The sequence below is a fragment of the Pezoporus flaviventris genome, unplaced genomic scaffold, assembly GCF_033815535.1.
Source record: "Pezoporus flaviventris isolate CSIRO_AGI_PZ_B2104156 unplaced genomic scaffold, CSIRO_AGI_Pfla_v1 ptg000090l, whole genome shotgun sequence".
Classification (NCBI taxonomy): domain Eukaryota; kingdom Metazoa; phylum Chordata; class Aves; order Psittaciformes; family Psittacidae; genus Pezoporus; species Pezoporus flaviventris.
The window spans coordinates 2,178,475-2,191,365 of record NW_026892638.1 but is presented as its reverse complement, the minus strand read 5'-3'; the positions used below and the strand labels follow the sequence as shown (position 1 = coordinate 2,191,365).

The window sequence follows — 12,891 nt, the reverse complement described above, 5'->3', positions numbered from 1 at the left end:
AACAGTTTCTCCTTTTACCAAATGATTAAGTATAATAGCAGCAGAGTGCTGATCTACTTAATAATTTTGTACAGCTGGTGATAGCAAGGAATCTCCTAAATTGTGCTCCAAGACCACATGAACGATAAGCATTCAGTAAATACTGAATAGGGAGGAGAGGGAGGAGTGGGGAGGAGTGGGGCAGTGAGAAAAAGAAATAACATTGAAAATAATTATGTCACTTTTAGTAGTTTTCTGCCATGAAACTGTAGCTCTAGTGAAACTGAAACTTTAAAAATGAGAAGGAAGAAGATTCTTAATATTTTTAAGTTATTTTTATGAAGTCTTAGAAAGTTTGTCATATTATGTGGGAGAGCGAACATCAGTCAGGAGGCAATACAGTCATCTTCTCAGGCAAGATGATGAGCCAGATATGACAAATAACCATTACTCAAAGTTTTTATGAATTTCAATCCCAGACAGGAATTTGAGAAACATTTCCTGGATTTTCACAAATTGAAGTACACTAATCTTCTCTAAGTAATTGATAAGTCAAAGAATGGCTTTGATATAGTAAAGGAAAGCATCATGAATGGGTTACTCTTGAGTTGGTCCTTAGTCACTTCAATCAAAAGATGTCTCAGTGAAATTATCAATATTTTCTATTTAATGAATTAGTTTTACTGGTTGATCTAGTTTTGTAATCAAAACTGTAATGCTATTTTACAGCAGAAAAAAAATAACATTGAACAAATGTGAACTGAAAGAGAATTTCCGGGTGCCTTTATTTCTACAAAGGAAGCTAGTCCAAAACAAGCAGCACTCAGGACAGAACTGCCTTGAGGAGGTAAGGTGTTCACTAGCAAAACATTAGGATTGCTTCTAGACTACTAATAAGTAGTGTCACATCTTGGATTGCTACTTTCACCATGGACAGACATGGTCATGAACAGACAGTAGAGAGCCAGGCTGTAACTCCAGTAAATACCACGTGAGATATTTATGATTCATTCATTTTAATTTTAGCTGCTAAGGTTCTTCAGGTAGGAGCCAGTTTTTTCTGTTCCATATACGACCTAATAAATAATGGTCTTTGAATTTATTTTAGCTAATTAACACCCATTTTCTAAACATCCATTTACTAAAATGTGTTTGGACAACTGGTTAACAGTTCAGGTTTTTTTCCTGCTGTGTAGTTTTCCTGAGCAAATACACAGAACCACCTGAATGGCATTATCTTTTAAAGTCTGGGAGTTTGCTATTGTTTGATTGTTCAAGATATACAAGGGCTGATATCTCACTTGGGTTTTTTATTACAGGTATCTCCTGCTTTCAACTGGAATACATCTTCTAGTTAGAGTATTTCCAGGGTCTCAGAAAGTGAGGCCATGATAGTTATGATCATAAACATGGGTTTAAATATCTGTTTAGATATTAAAAGTGTGTTTCTGGAGTAGAAGATGGCTCACATCCTTAGCACCATGTACTAAGCAGAACTTTAAAGAGCTTTGCAATTAATTAGTGCTTGGATTCCTCCAAGTTCAGATGTGAACTGAGCATGGAATTCTATTTGAAGAAGCAAAAATTAAACAGAATGTAATTTATTTTAGCAAACAGCTTTTAGATGTTCCTATATGGTGTGTAACATTTATACCACCTTTTTGTGTTTTCTAGGAAAAGCATACTCACTTCTCCATGTCCAGGTTGTTTCTATTTTCCTTCCAGGACTTCATTTGAAGGCAAGAAGAGGACTGGAAAGGAATTAGTATTCCAGCTAAATATACCAAAGACATTATCAAAGAATATTATACAAGGCTTTTCCAGCTTTCCCAGGAAGTCAGCTGAATATTCGCTGCATCAGACTTGGCATACACAACTTGGGAAGACTTATGGAATATATTAAACTTGCAAACATATTTGATAGTTTAGAATACCAAAGAATGCACTTTAAGTGTACACATGTTGTGGCCCTCCAGGATTATACCTGCAATAGGCAAATGTAGTGACCTGAACTCCTTTAGAAATACGAATGTCATACATTTTCAGGGGATATGTATTTTTTAAAGTCAGTGTGATTTGGCTTGATATTTTTCTGTTCTTTACACAATAAGTTTGTATTTCCATTCACAAAATGAAATAACATTCCTCGTTTACAATGTGTATACCAACATTTAAAAACTGAAATATTACAAACATACATTCTTCCAACTACTCACTCCACATAGAGGTTATAAGGAAAAGCTTTATTCTGAATTTAACACTTAAATAGTCTAATTATGTGACTGACAAGAGCAACAATTTAGATTTTCTGATGATTTTCCTATCAGTTTTTGTAACACTATATTACAGTATATGTAGCTTTGGGTTTTCATACTCTCTTCTCTCCTGTTTTTACATCAGGTCCATGTGAGTACACAAGCTTTCTAAGATACATGGGGGAAAACTGTCAGAGCAGGTATATCTGAAGAATGTGCAATGCATAAAATATATGGGTAAAGGCTTTCAATTCCTATAAAAGTAATTTTTCCTTTGGTTATTTTCAACTTTAATCCTCTTAGGTGCAATAAAAAACTACAAAAGGTGCATGCAAAAAATAGAGGGTTTTTTTTCCTTTTAAAAATCTTTATGACCTTCGTAAGGTTTTATAAGGTAGATGTACACCATAAATGAGATATGGGATATTTTTTTCCTTATGGTACTGACAAACATATCCATCTGAATTTTTTCCTGCTAATTATCATGACATTTGCCTAGGCTAACCATGAAGGTTCTATTTAAATACAAGTTTAAGACATGTCTGGATACATGGAATCTTAGAAGGATACAGATTTTCTGGTCAGATACTTATTTACTTATCAGTATAGTTAAGACTATTTAAAATTAAAGAGAAAATAATTATCAGAGAAAAAAGATCAATGACTTATATAGCCTCTTTTCTACAATAAAACCTCCAGACTGATAGATCCTGAGCCAAATTCCCACTGAATGCAACTCCACTCACCTTATTTGAATTACTGTGGGTTATACTGGGATCTAAATTGGTCAATATACATATGAATGTAGATCTGTAATAATCTATGGCACCCTTCCTCTCACAAATGGGGTGAAGACACTTCTGGATGTCGTCTTAACCAAGACTTAGACCCCTATAGTACCTGATAGCTCAGTGGGACACTTATCTTCATGCTGTTTATAGGCAGTCATCCCAAAATATTTTTAATGGGTTACCACACTTCAAAAATTGCACAGTACTGTAACACATTTCTAACAGATAATGGGAAATATTTTCTACAACAAAAATCAGGGCCTCTGTACCAATGCCAGGATAATGGCAAAGGGACAACATTCTGACTTATGCTGCTATGCACCACAGTGTACCCTGTAGTAATGAAGGATAATCGCACCCTGGGATGCATTAGCAAGCCTTTTACCTACAGTAATTATTCCTCTCTGCTTGTGAAGCTACTTCTAGTTTAGTGCGTCCAATTTTGCTCCCCTTACTAACAGGTAATAATAAGGAAGAAACCCTTCATGATGAGGCCAGTGAAGCACAGGAATGGTTGGAGGTTTGGAGATTTTCAACCTTTGACAGGGCAAGGCCCTGAGCAATGTAATCTAACTATAAGAGTTTGCTCTGCTTTGGGATGGGGACTGGATGAAATGACTTCAAGGAGTCCCTTCGGATGTACATTATTCAATTATTCTTTTGCATTGCAGCAGTGTTGTGCAGAAACCTTCTTACAAGTTTTAAACTAGTTAGCCTTGAATGGAAGGCAATCTACCTGCATTGTGGCCCACACTGTAGGATAACCTCAAGCATGTCTGTGGTTTATTCAGAGCATCATCCTGGTGTACAAGTTTGCAACAGGAATTAGCTATTTTAAATATCTTCACTATGACTATGGCATACTGCAGCTAAGGGTGATGTGGCATGCCAAGGGAAACCAAGGCAAAGACAGACTATATCTGCATAGCAGGGATTCCCACAAGCCTTAATACTCCTTGGTTTGTTTGTTGGGTTTCGTTGGGGGGGGGGGGGGGGGGAGAGGGAGAGTTCTTGTTTTGTTTTTTTTTTCCTGGGTTTTTATTGGGGTGGTTTTTGTTTGTTTGTTTGGTCTGTGGTTTTCTTTTTTCTGGACATATCGCCCACAAGCCACAGGCACACAAGCTAATGAGTTCGTTAGTGATATGTCTTGTATCAGTAAGCACATTTTTCTCTAACAGTCTCCCTGTTGCCAGAACTTTATTTCTTTAACAAAGCTGAGTGGAAATAGCAGTTGAGTTGTTAGAAAATAAGGTGCTGCTCATACACTGAGACAGAACGTTAAAAGGATAAGTGAATCTGGTGGCAGTGGCTGTCTGTGCACCAGCTAGACATGAAGACAGGCAGAGAGTCCTGCTCACGTGAGGTCTAGACACCAACAAGAATACTGTCCAAAAGCAAAAGCCACTGTCAGCTGCAAGCTATATGCCAGTGTGAAATGTAGGAGACAGACACGAGAAATGTTAATATCTGGTATCTACTGTATTTAGAAATACCTTCTTTTATTTGTTCATTAAACCCAGCTCAGTAAAAACTGAGGAAACTTTGCTTTGTAAAATCAAGCATATGCATTTTCTAGACTCACAGGAGACCACATAACACTTGGTCTTACCTTTCCTTTGAGGACCAGCCTTGCATGACTTACAAAGTACCCCAAACATTCACAGATCCATAAACCTCTCAAGAAGCACTAACAAGCCATCATTATAAGATCTTCACAGTTTGTACCGAACAAATTACTGTGTTGGTGTGAAAGTTAAAAAGGGAATAATATCTTTCATATAGGTACAAGAAAGTTATCACAGGTGTGCTGCAGACAGCTTTCAACACAATCAGGAACACAATCAGGAAATGGAAAAATACACTATTGATCTTATCTTTATTGTTCGGTGCTTGGATATATTTTGTGATGGAATTTTCAAGTGGTTCCTTTTTAATGAAAATGAATATTTTCTCCCATTTATACAGACAGCAAGGATGTGAGACATCAGCAGACCAAGAGAAAGGATTTCAAGAATCCACACAGACAAAGGAGAAAAAAACAAAAAGCTACATGCTGGATACCAGCAACTTCCATCTGGAAGTGCTGTTCCAAGGAATCGCTCATTTTCAGCCTTAGGAGCAGTTCAGAGGACCACTTCATTTGTAAGGCTGTGGCAATGACTGGCATCCCTGGATAAAAGCAAAACTTGCCATGCCAGAGCAGGGCAGGGAAGGGGTGAGAAAGGTGGAATCCCATTTACAAAACCATCTTCTTGGGATTAGCAGTGCAGTTTTTTGGAGAAAGAGAAGCTTACCCTCTAGCTCTGTGTGCAACAAAAATGGTGCCACTTAAAGATCCAGAGGGCCTATGAGATGCAATGAGCAAGGTTGTCTCTCAGTTCCACATTTAACTGTAATAATTTGTTTCCGTGATGTATTTCACAATGTTTTTTCCTATAGAAAACCTCCTATGATCATTAAGGGGAAAAAAATCCTACACCACCCTCTAATGCTGCTACCAACTGTATTCACTGCAATGTGGATTTTCACTCAAAAATCTAGACGTGCTTGTGAGACACAGGCTATCATTGTAGAACAAAGCACGTAACTAGATCCACACAGCCACAACCACAAAAATAACCTGCTGAGAATGAGAGAGCCAGCTACAGGGATGCTGCTTTATCTTAAAAAAAAATCTTGCTGCTGGCAAGGAAACATGAAGCTGCAGCAACACCAGATTTTTCAGGAGTCTCAGATCAGTATAAAGCCTTGTGTGCGCTAAAACAGCTACATTACATGGTAGGTATCATTCGCGTTTTCAATATGGTGCAGTTTTAGTTGAATTAGAAATATTTGGATGGAATACCCACCTAATTATGAAAATCTCTGACAGTCTGTTGATGCATGGAAGGTCTTTACTGCCAGCAGCTGGCCAGCAGAAATGCAGTCAGAGGTTAGAATTCAGTCTTAAAAATGAAATGACGTTATGGTATCTTAATCGCATTACACTACATTATACCTTAATCAACATTTAAACTTTTATTAGCCTCTCAGAGGGAAAGTGACTAAGAGTTTGAATCATAGAGGAGGAAAGGATATGTTCAGCATTGCTTTACCCCCTCTGTTTGGTTTTTAATAAGAGGACAACAGCTTCAGTAATAATCGTGAAAAAGAAATTTGCATTTGATTATATTTAGTATACACACATTTATCTCTCACTGGCATAAAAATAGCAACTTGAAACCAAACCTAACATAGCACAGACAGCAACATATATATTTACAGGCAAGTAGGTAATCTGAATGTTTAGGATGTCTCCAGAAGAACCATGTAGCAACACACAAAATTAGAGATGAATTAAAATGGGAGGCTATCAACTGGTGCTTTGTGGAAAAAAAGGTCCACCACGTTTTGTAGCATAGTTATTAGAGAATATATCACATTTAATTAAAAACTGAAACAGCTAATTTAAAAGAAAAATTTAACTGCCTTTTTCTTCCTGGTGTAAATACTTTGAGCATACTTTCAACTAATTTTTCCATTCTAGTGCTTACAAACACTTAAAAGAAGACAAGCTCTAAATCCAGTCATCTGAATAATTTTTAAAAGGACTCTATTCTGTTTCAATAGGAAAATGTTATGCACTACATAATACAAAGGCGGTGGCAGCAGCTGTGCTTTCCCTATCGTAGGTTTGCAAACACATTTAATCTAATTGATGAGCTTTTGTTTAAACAACCATTGATATGCATCCTGTGATGCATATGGGTTGCAAAGATTCACAGCAACATACAATCCAAGTGATCTGCCTGTGATGCTGAAACAACTTTTATATGACTGAGAATGAAACATTAGTATTTTCACACAAAACTACTAGCTAACTATATAGCTGAATTCATTGTGCTTCACACCAAAATCTACAATAGATTTCACACCAATTTTAATGGGATGATCAGGACCACTTTGAATAAACATTTGTCCTCTGTGCTCTGGAACACACCATTAAAAAAAAAAATTGACATCCACCATTACTGCAAACAACTTATAAAAGCTTATATACTCAGGTACTTACAAAATTGATTATATGTTTCATATTGTCACCTGAAGTAACATCATGGTTTGCAAACATAATTGATCGCTTCATGCGATTTTCCTTTGTTGCAAACATCTTTCTCGCGTGCTGCTGACAACTGAGAAAAAACCTAACAAACATCTTTGCTTTGCTATTATTAAAAAATAATTAGATCTAGCAAACAAATACTCAGAAAAAAATTGGCTTGATATCATTTGGCCAAATACAAATCTATTTTTCCAGAATGCAATGACATTTTACATCAAGTTGCCGTCAGGGAAAGTCTATGTCTAGTCTTCACCACTGGTATTAAGGGTCATCTTTATTGAATAAGCAGTAGGAATACAGCTTCAGAAACACAGACATTAAACAGTTTCTTCCTCTTTTTCTCCAAGTATCATTTGAAGATGTTTGGAGGCTCAATATGTGTCAATAATTTTAATTGACAGTCTTTTTGTTACTATTTGCCTATGCAAAGCTTTTCTGCAAATATAAATGAAAGACTATTTGGAACTTACTGTGACTGTATTTTAGTGTATTTTGTATTTCTCTGGAATACAGAAAAGCTTCGCACTCCCACATTAGAGAAAAATATTTATTTTTGTTAAAAAGGACCAAATCCATAAGATTTAATGTTAACATTTATGGGATGTTGTCATTCCATAAATGGCCAGGTGAGAGGGAAGGGAAGAAAAGGAGTCTTGGCTTTACCATGGTGCCTTGTTCTCTATGAAAATGCTGAATAAATGCACAATTACAGGGAAAATTATGAATATTGCACAAAATAGTGCAATAGTAGTTTTCATTCCCACAGGGACATCAGTCAGAGAACAAACAATAAGACAAAGAAGATCATTGTAAAACTTCAGTAATTCAGGAGGACATATGGCATAGTTAAAACAGGGCTCTTTCCCATACAGAACTCAGAGGAAAGCAACAGCAGTATACCATTTACAATTTTTCTGATCGAAGAACTTCATTTGCTTTGGGTGTTGCTAGTTTTGTTGGGGGGGGGGAGGGGGGGTCTTCTTTTTTTCTTCCCTCCTGCCCCTTTCTTCTCCCCTCTTCCCCCCAGATATTTTGTGGTTAATTGTGATTCATCAGGAAGTTCCTTCCAAAATCTCCTTACATCTCTGCTTCCAGTTCTATCTGCAATTCCCCCACAAAGCAGTAATTTTGGCAGTTTGTGCAACCTCTACAGATCAATTCAGCATCTCCCTCTCCCTTCTAAGGCAGAAGTTGCTGTGAGCTCCCTGCACTGCAGCGCAATGCAGCCCAAGTATCAGCAGTTACCAGTTGTGTTTGGCTGAGTAGGTTTCCCTTGTGTTGTACTAACCACTGCAATCTGCCACCCCCTCCACCAGAGTTACACTCATCAGCCTCCTAACCCTGTAAGGAGAGCAGGGTACTATCAGTCACAGAGGAGTCTCACGGTGATCTTGGCTTCTTTTGAAGAGATGATCTGCCTCCTCCCTGCCTATCTTTATATGCGTCTTTCTAATCTTTTCCTTCTCACCTCAGCCTCCCCATTTCCGTACAGATGTGCCATGGCTGCCCCATGACTCAGCTCCCACTCTCGCCCCCTACTCGCACTGCGCCCACTGCTTGGCAGGATTAGGCTCCCAAGACTTGTCAGCGACCTCCATGCTCCGTTACCCCCATTTCAATCGGCCCTCAGGTCCCTGGGGTGTCCTGCCTCCACTCAGGACTGCCAGACCCGCTCTTTGGCCTTTTTGCATCCCTTCTGTCTTGCTATCCTCTCAAAATTGGATGGAGTCGCCCCCCAAAACGTCACCATCCCATGGCTCTTCCTAACCCTAGGACTAGGACTGTGACTTCTCTGTGCTTCCCTGCCCATATACTGCCAGAAGCATCTCAGAATCTAAATCCCTAAGCACTAAGAAAGCAGTAACTTGGTGTTTTGGCAAAGTCCTTTCCTAAAGCTGCAAGACAGTCCACCCTCCCCTCTGTGGGTCACAAATGCTAAACCATTCTCCCAACATAGTCAGTATGAGTTACAGTCCTTGAAGCAACCTAGAGTGAGAAAAGCAACAGTTTCCCAAAACACCTAAATTGTTTGGGGTTTTGGTGGGTTTTTTGTTTGTTTTGTGGTTTTTGTTTGGTTTGGTTTTTTTTTTTGTTTGTATTTTTGGTGGGGTTTTTTTTGTTGGTTTTTTTTCTGGGGGGGGGGGGGGGGGGAGAGAGAGTTGGGTTGGTGGGGTTTTTTGTTTGTTTTTCTGTTGCAGGGTCCAAAACCCTACCGTTTCTCTTCTAAACACATCTTAGAAAGTGTCGGTTCCCTAAAGAGCTGGAGTCTTGACACCCTTCTTGCATCTTTGATTCTCTTTGCCATCCTTATCGCTAGGACATCTGTAAGCATGTTTTCTTCAAACATTTGGAGTCTGCGAACCTCAACACCCCTGGTTTTTGCTCCCCTAGTGTGCAAAAGTTCTGCCAGCGTTAATATGCCTGTCAGCTTCCAAAGCAGAGATTAGACCTAGCTCGGATCTGTGCAACCTAGTCTAACTGCGCAGAAGAGCGACCGAGCTCTTGATAGAGCTGGAGTGAGTAGCTGCCGAGCACAGGCTGGTCCTCCAGCTCACAGCCGAGAAGCGAGGGAGCCCCGAGCTTCCTGCACCGCCCGGCCCGCCCCGCAAAGAGCTCTTCCCGCACCCCAGCGAACAAACCCCCCGAAAGTCCCGTGGAAAAAGTTGAAGTCCAGAAAAAAAAAAATTAGGAAGGAAAAAAAAAAGGAAATGAATTAAAAAAAAAAAAAAAGAAAAAAAATAAAAGGAGAAAAAAAAAAAGAAAAGAAAGGAAAAAGGGGAAAGTTGCTCGGGGAGCAGCAGCGGCCGTCTGATTGCCCGGAGCATCACTTACCGAGCGGCGGGGCAGCGGCGGAAAGCTGCGGAGCGACTGGGCTGCGGGGCGTTCCCGGCTCCTCCGCTCCCCGCCTGCCTCCTGCTCTCGGCGAGCTGCTGTGGGAGGGAGCGCCGAGCCTCCCGGAGAAGCCGCCAGGCGTGACGGACCAGAGGAGGGGCGGACCGAAGTGGAGGTGTGGGCTTCGCTTTGCGGTGAAGCCTCTGCGGCAGTGCTGTGGAGAGACGGGGAGCGCAGAGGGGTGCAGGGCGGCGCGGCGCGGAGGCAGGCGCGGGCGGCCGCCGCCACCATCAATAATTGAAGGCGTGGGGATAGGGGAGGGGGATCCCTGCCGCAGGCAGCAGGAGAGAGGGAGGCACAGAACCGCCCCCCCCCCCCCCCGCGGGGAAGGCTGGGAAGCCTCTGCGAAAACAAGCCCTTTTTACCCGGTATAAGCGGAAAACAGAAACAGTGACATCCACACATGCACTTATTTCAGAAGACAGTGTTTTATGAAAAGTGGTGTCAGGGCAGAGCATATGAAACGGCTTGTTTCAGAACGGGTTGCAACAGGCCCTCCGACTACCGAAAGATCTCTCCATCCTTCCTCCTTGCTGTCTTCCAGGGGCACAGGCCATGAGCAGTTCACAGCAACAGTGCAAAGCTGCCTGCACTCCGCATGCAAAGACTGTGTGTAGAGATCAGGGTGAAGGAAGTGAAGTTGGTCTAGGAAGTCCCACAAGCAAGATTCATGTCCCTCTGTGGAAAAATGACTGACTATGGGAAGAGTGAAGCATTGAAAGGATTGCCTTGGGTGATGGTGGAATCCCCGTCATCCATGGCTTTTAAGAAAAGCATATATTTGAAGATGATTGATTGATTTGTCTTGCGAGAAATGAATAACTGGATTACCTTGTGAAGCGTTTCTTTGGACTCATGTTCTATGAACAGTAGGAGGCGTTTATGTTTATTACCATTACCAACAGAATTTTTAATGCAGTGGGTCATGATGGACTGAAAGTGATAGCATAACTTTGTTGTACTAGGTGTAACAGCCACTGTAGAATAAAGAATGTGGAAATGGTTCCTCCTTTATGTGCATTTACCTGCAATTTCACTGGCAAAGTGTATAATGTGACAAACATAGCGGTACCGCCAGAGTGAAGACATCAGAGAAAGTAAAGACAGTAGGTAGGACTCTGTATTAAAGCTACTTTTAAAAATCATCAAATATTCCACCAGCTTTATTAACCAATGAGGGTCTTGGATTCATCTCCAGAATGTGTTAAACCATGCAGTATACCTGTAATAGCAAGGTAGAGTAATAGGCAGATACCACCACTGCTTCTGCCTTGTAGCCAGCACATGCCTAGTCTGTGGCTTCCGCAGAGCTGCAATTTCTGCTTTGGTAGTTCTGCCTTGGAGTCTTCCTGTCAATACTGTGAGTTTATATGCATGTTTTCCTTTCCTCTGAAATGCTTTTCCTTTCCTCTGTTGTTCAACAAAAGACTCAAACAGCAAGGAAACTGGCTTATTGATCAGCTACCCAGAGGGAAAAGACTAGTTGAACTATGTATGGAGTGCTGTCAAGTGTGAACACAAGTGGAGAAATAGAAAAGAAATACCTATTACTTTTCTGTCCTTTTCAGTAATCCTAGCATTAGAAAATTTTACCTGGTGTTAGAAAATGGCAGCTCTTGGTTAGTAAACTAAACTTGCCATGTACAATATACAAGAAAAACAAAGATTCCAAAATTTTCCTGTGGCAACAAAAGACTGTTTGTGCTACACAACAAGAATGATAGGAAAATGTTGTTTCCATACATTTACTGTTGACTATCTAATAGGAACATTTCTGTATATGAAATGCATCTTAAACCAACCCCACTCTGTTTTACTGACACAAATTGATTAGGACAGAAGACAGGCTCCTTGTGTGTTCTTGAGTAAATGTAGCAACTAACTCTGAAAGAAAACACACCACCACACTTAGGTTTTGAATATATAGGACTAAAATGCTAAGGAAAATCGATCAGTTTGATACAAGCACAACAGACAGACTCAAGGCTTTTTTTAACCTCACTTTCAGATTCCAGAGAGAAAGGGCCACTAAAGCAGCCATGTACCTCTTCGCCTACTACATTAGACAGAGGAAGGCTCACACGGTAGGTTTCAGGCATTTCTAAGAAACAGGCAGATAGACTGAAGGATAAACCCAGGAATTTTTTTCACAGAAGTAAAAGTTGTGCAGTTTCATGGTCGAGTTACTGAAGTAACACTGCTGCTGCTGCAGAGAACAGCTCTTCCACTTGTCTGCATGCTCTGCCAATTTCTTAGCATCAGCTTTATTGTTTGTGTGGTTTCAGGGAAAAAATGGGCTGGTGAGGAGATTCAAAGCAGAATAAGCTGCAATTAAGCTTATGATATCTGCTTCTCTGCTAGTTATCTGTAGAGACTCCATGACATATTCATTTACAGCTATCACAGACCAAATAACAAAGTTATTTTTCTAGTGAAAGATCTGGAATATGACTTCATACATATTGCATTTAAACGAGGCAATGCAAAATGAAAAGAATATAAAGTGCACAGAAATATTTAGGGTTAATCCTCAGCAATGAGTCCTGTGAACTGCTGTGGTAAGCAGCTTACCTCAGTCACTAAAGCACTTCTTTATTTTATTGTATGCACTGTATAAACTTTTCAGACTACACCTTTGCACAGTAACCTAATAGAACAGGACCCAGTCCTGAATAAGACATTTGGACACCTCTTTATTTCAAATAAATAACAGCAGGAAAAGGTCACTTAAATGTACAGAAGGAATTCATTATGGTTACAAGTGACAGAGGCAGAAAACTATTTCTACAGTTTGTCTAAAAGACAAAGAATAATTAAGTTTTGTTAATTTTTTCTTTAAGTTTTCTTTAAGTTTTCTTTAGTGATATATGAGATA

General features: G+C 39.9%; 1 protein-coding gene across 1 annotated transcript in view; it reads right to left on the bottom strand.

Moving 5' to 3' along the window:
- SV2C (synaptic vesicle glycoprotein 2C) overlaps positions 1-10,355 on the bottom strand; it is a 107,776-nt gene extending 97,421 nt beyond the window's left edge. The window contains exon 1 of the mRNA XM_061475780.1: positions 9,957-10,355. The gene's annotated coding sequence lies outside the window, so the exon portion shown is untranslated. The remainder of the gene's footprint in view (positions 1-9,956) is intronic.
- Between the last annotated feature and the right edge of the window lie 2,536 nt (positions 10,356-12,891).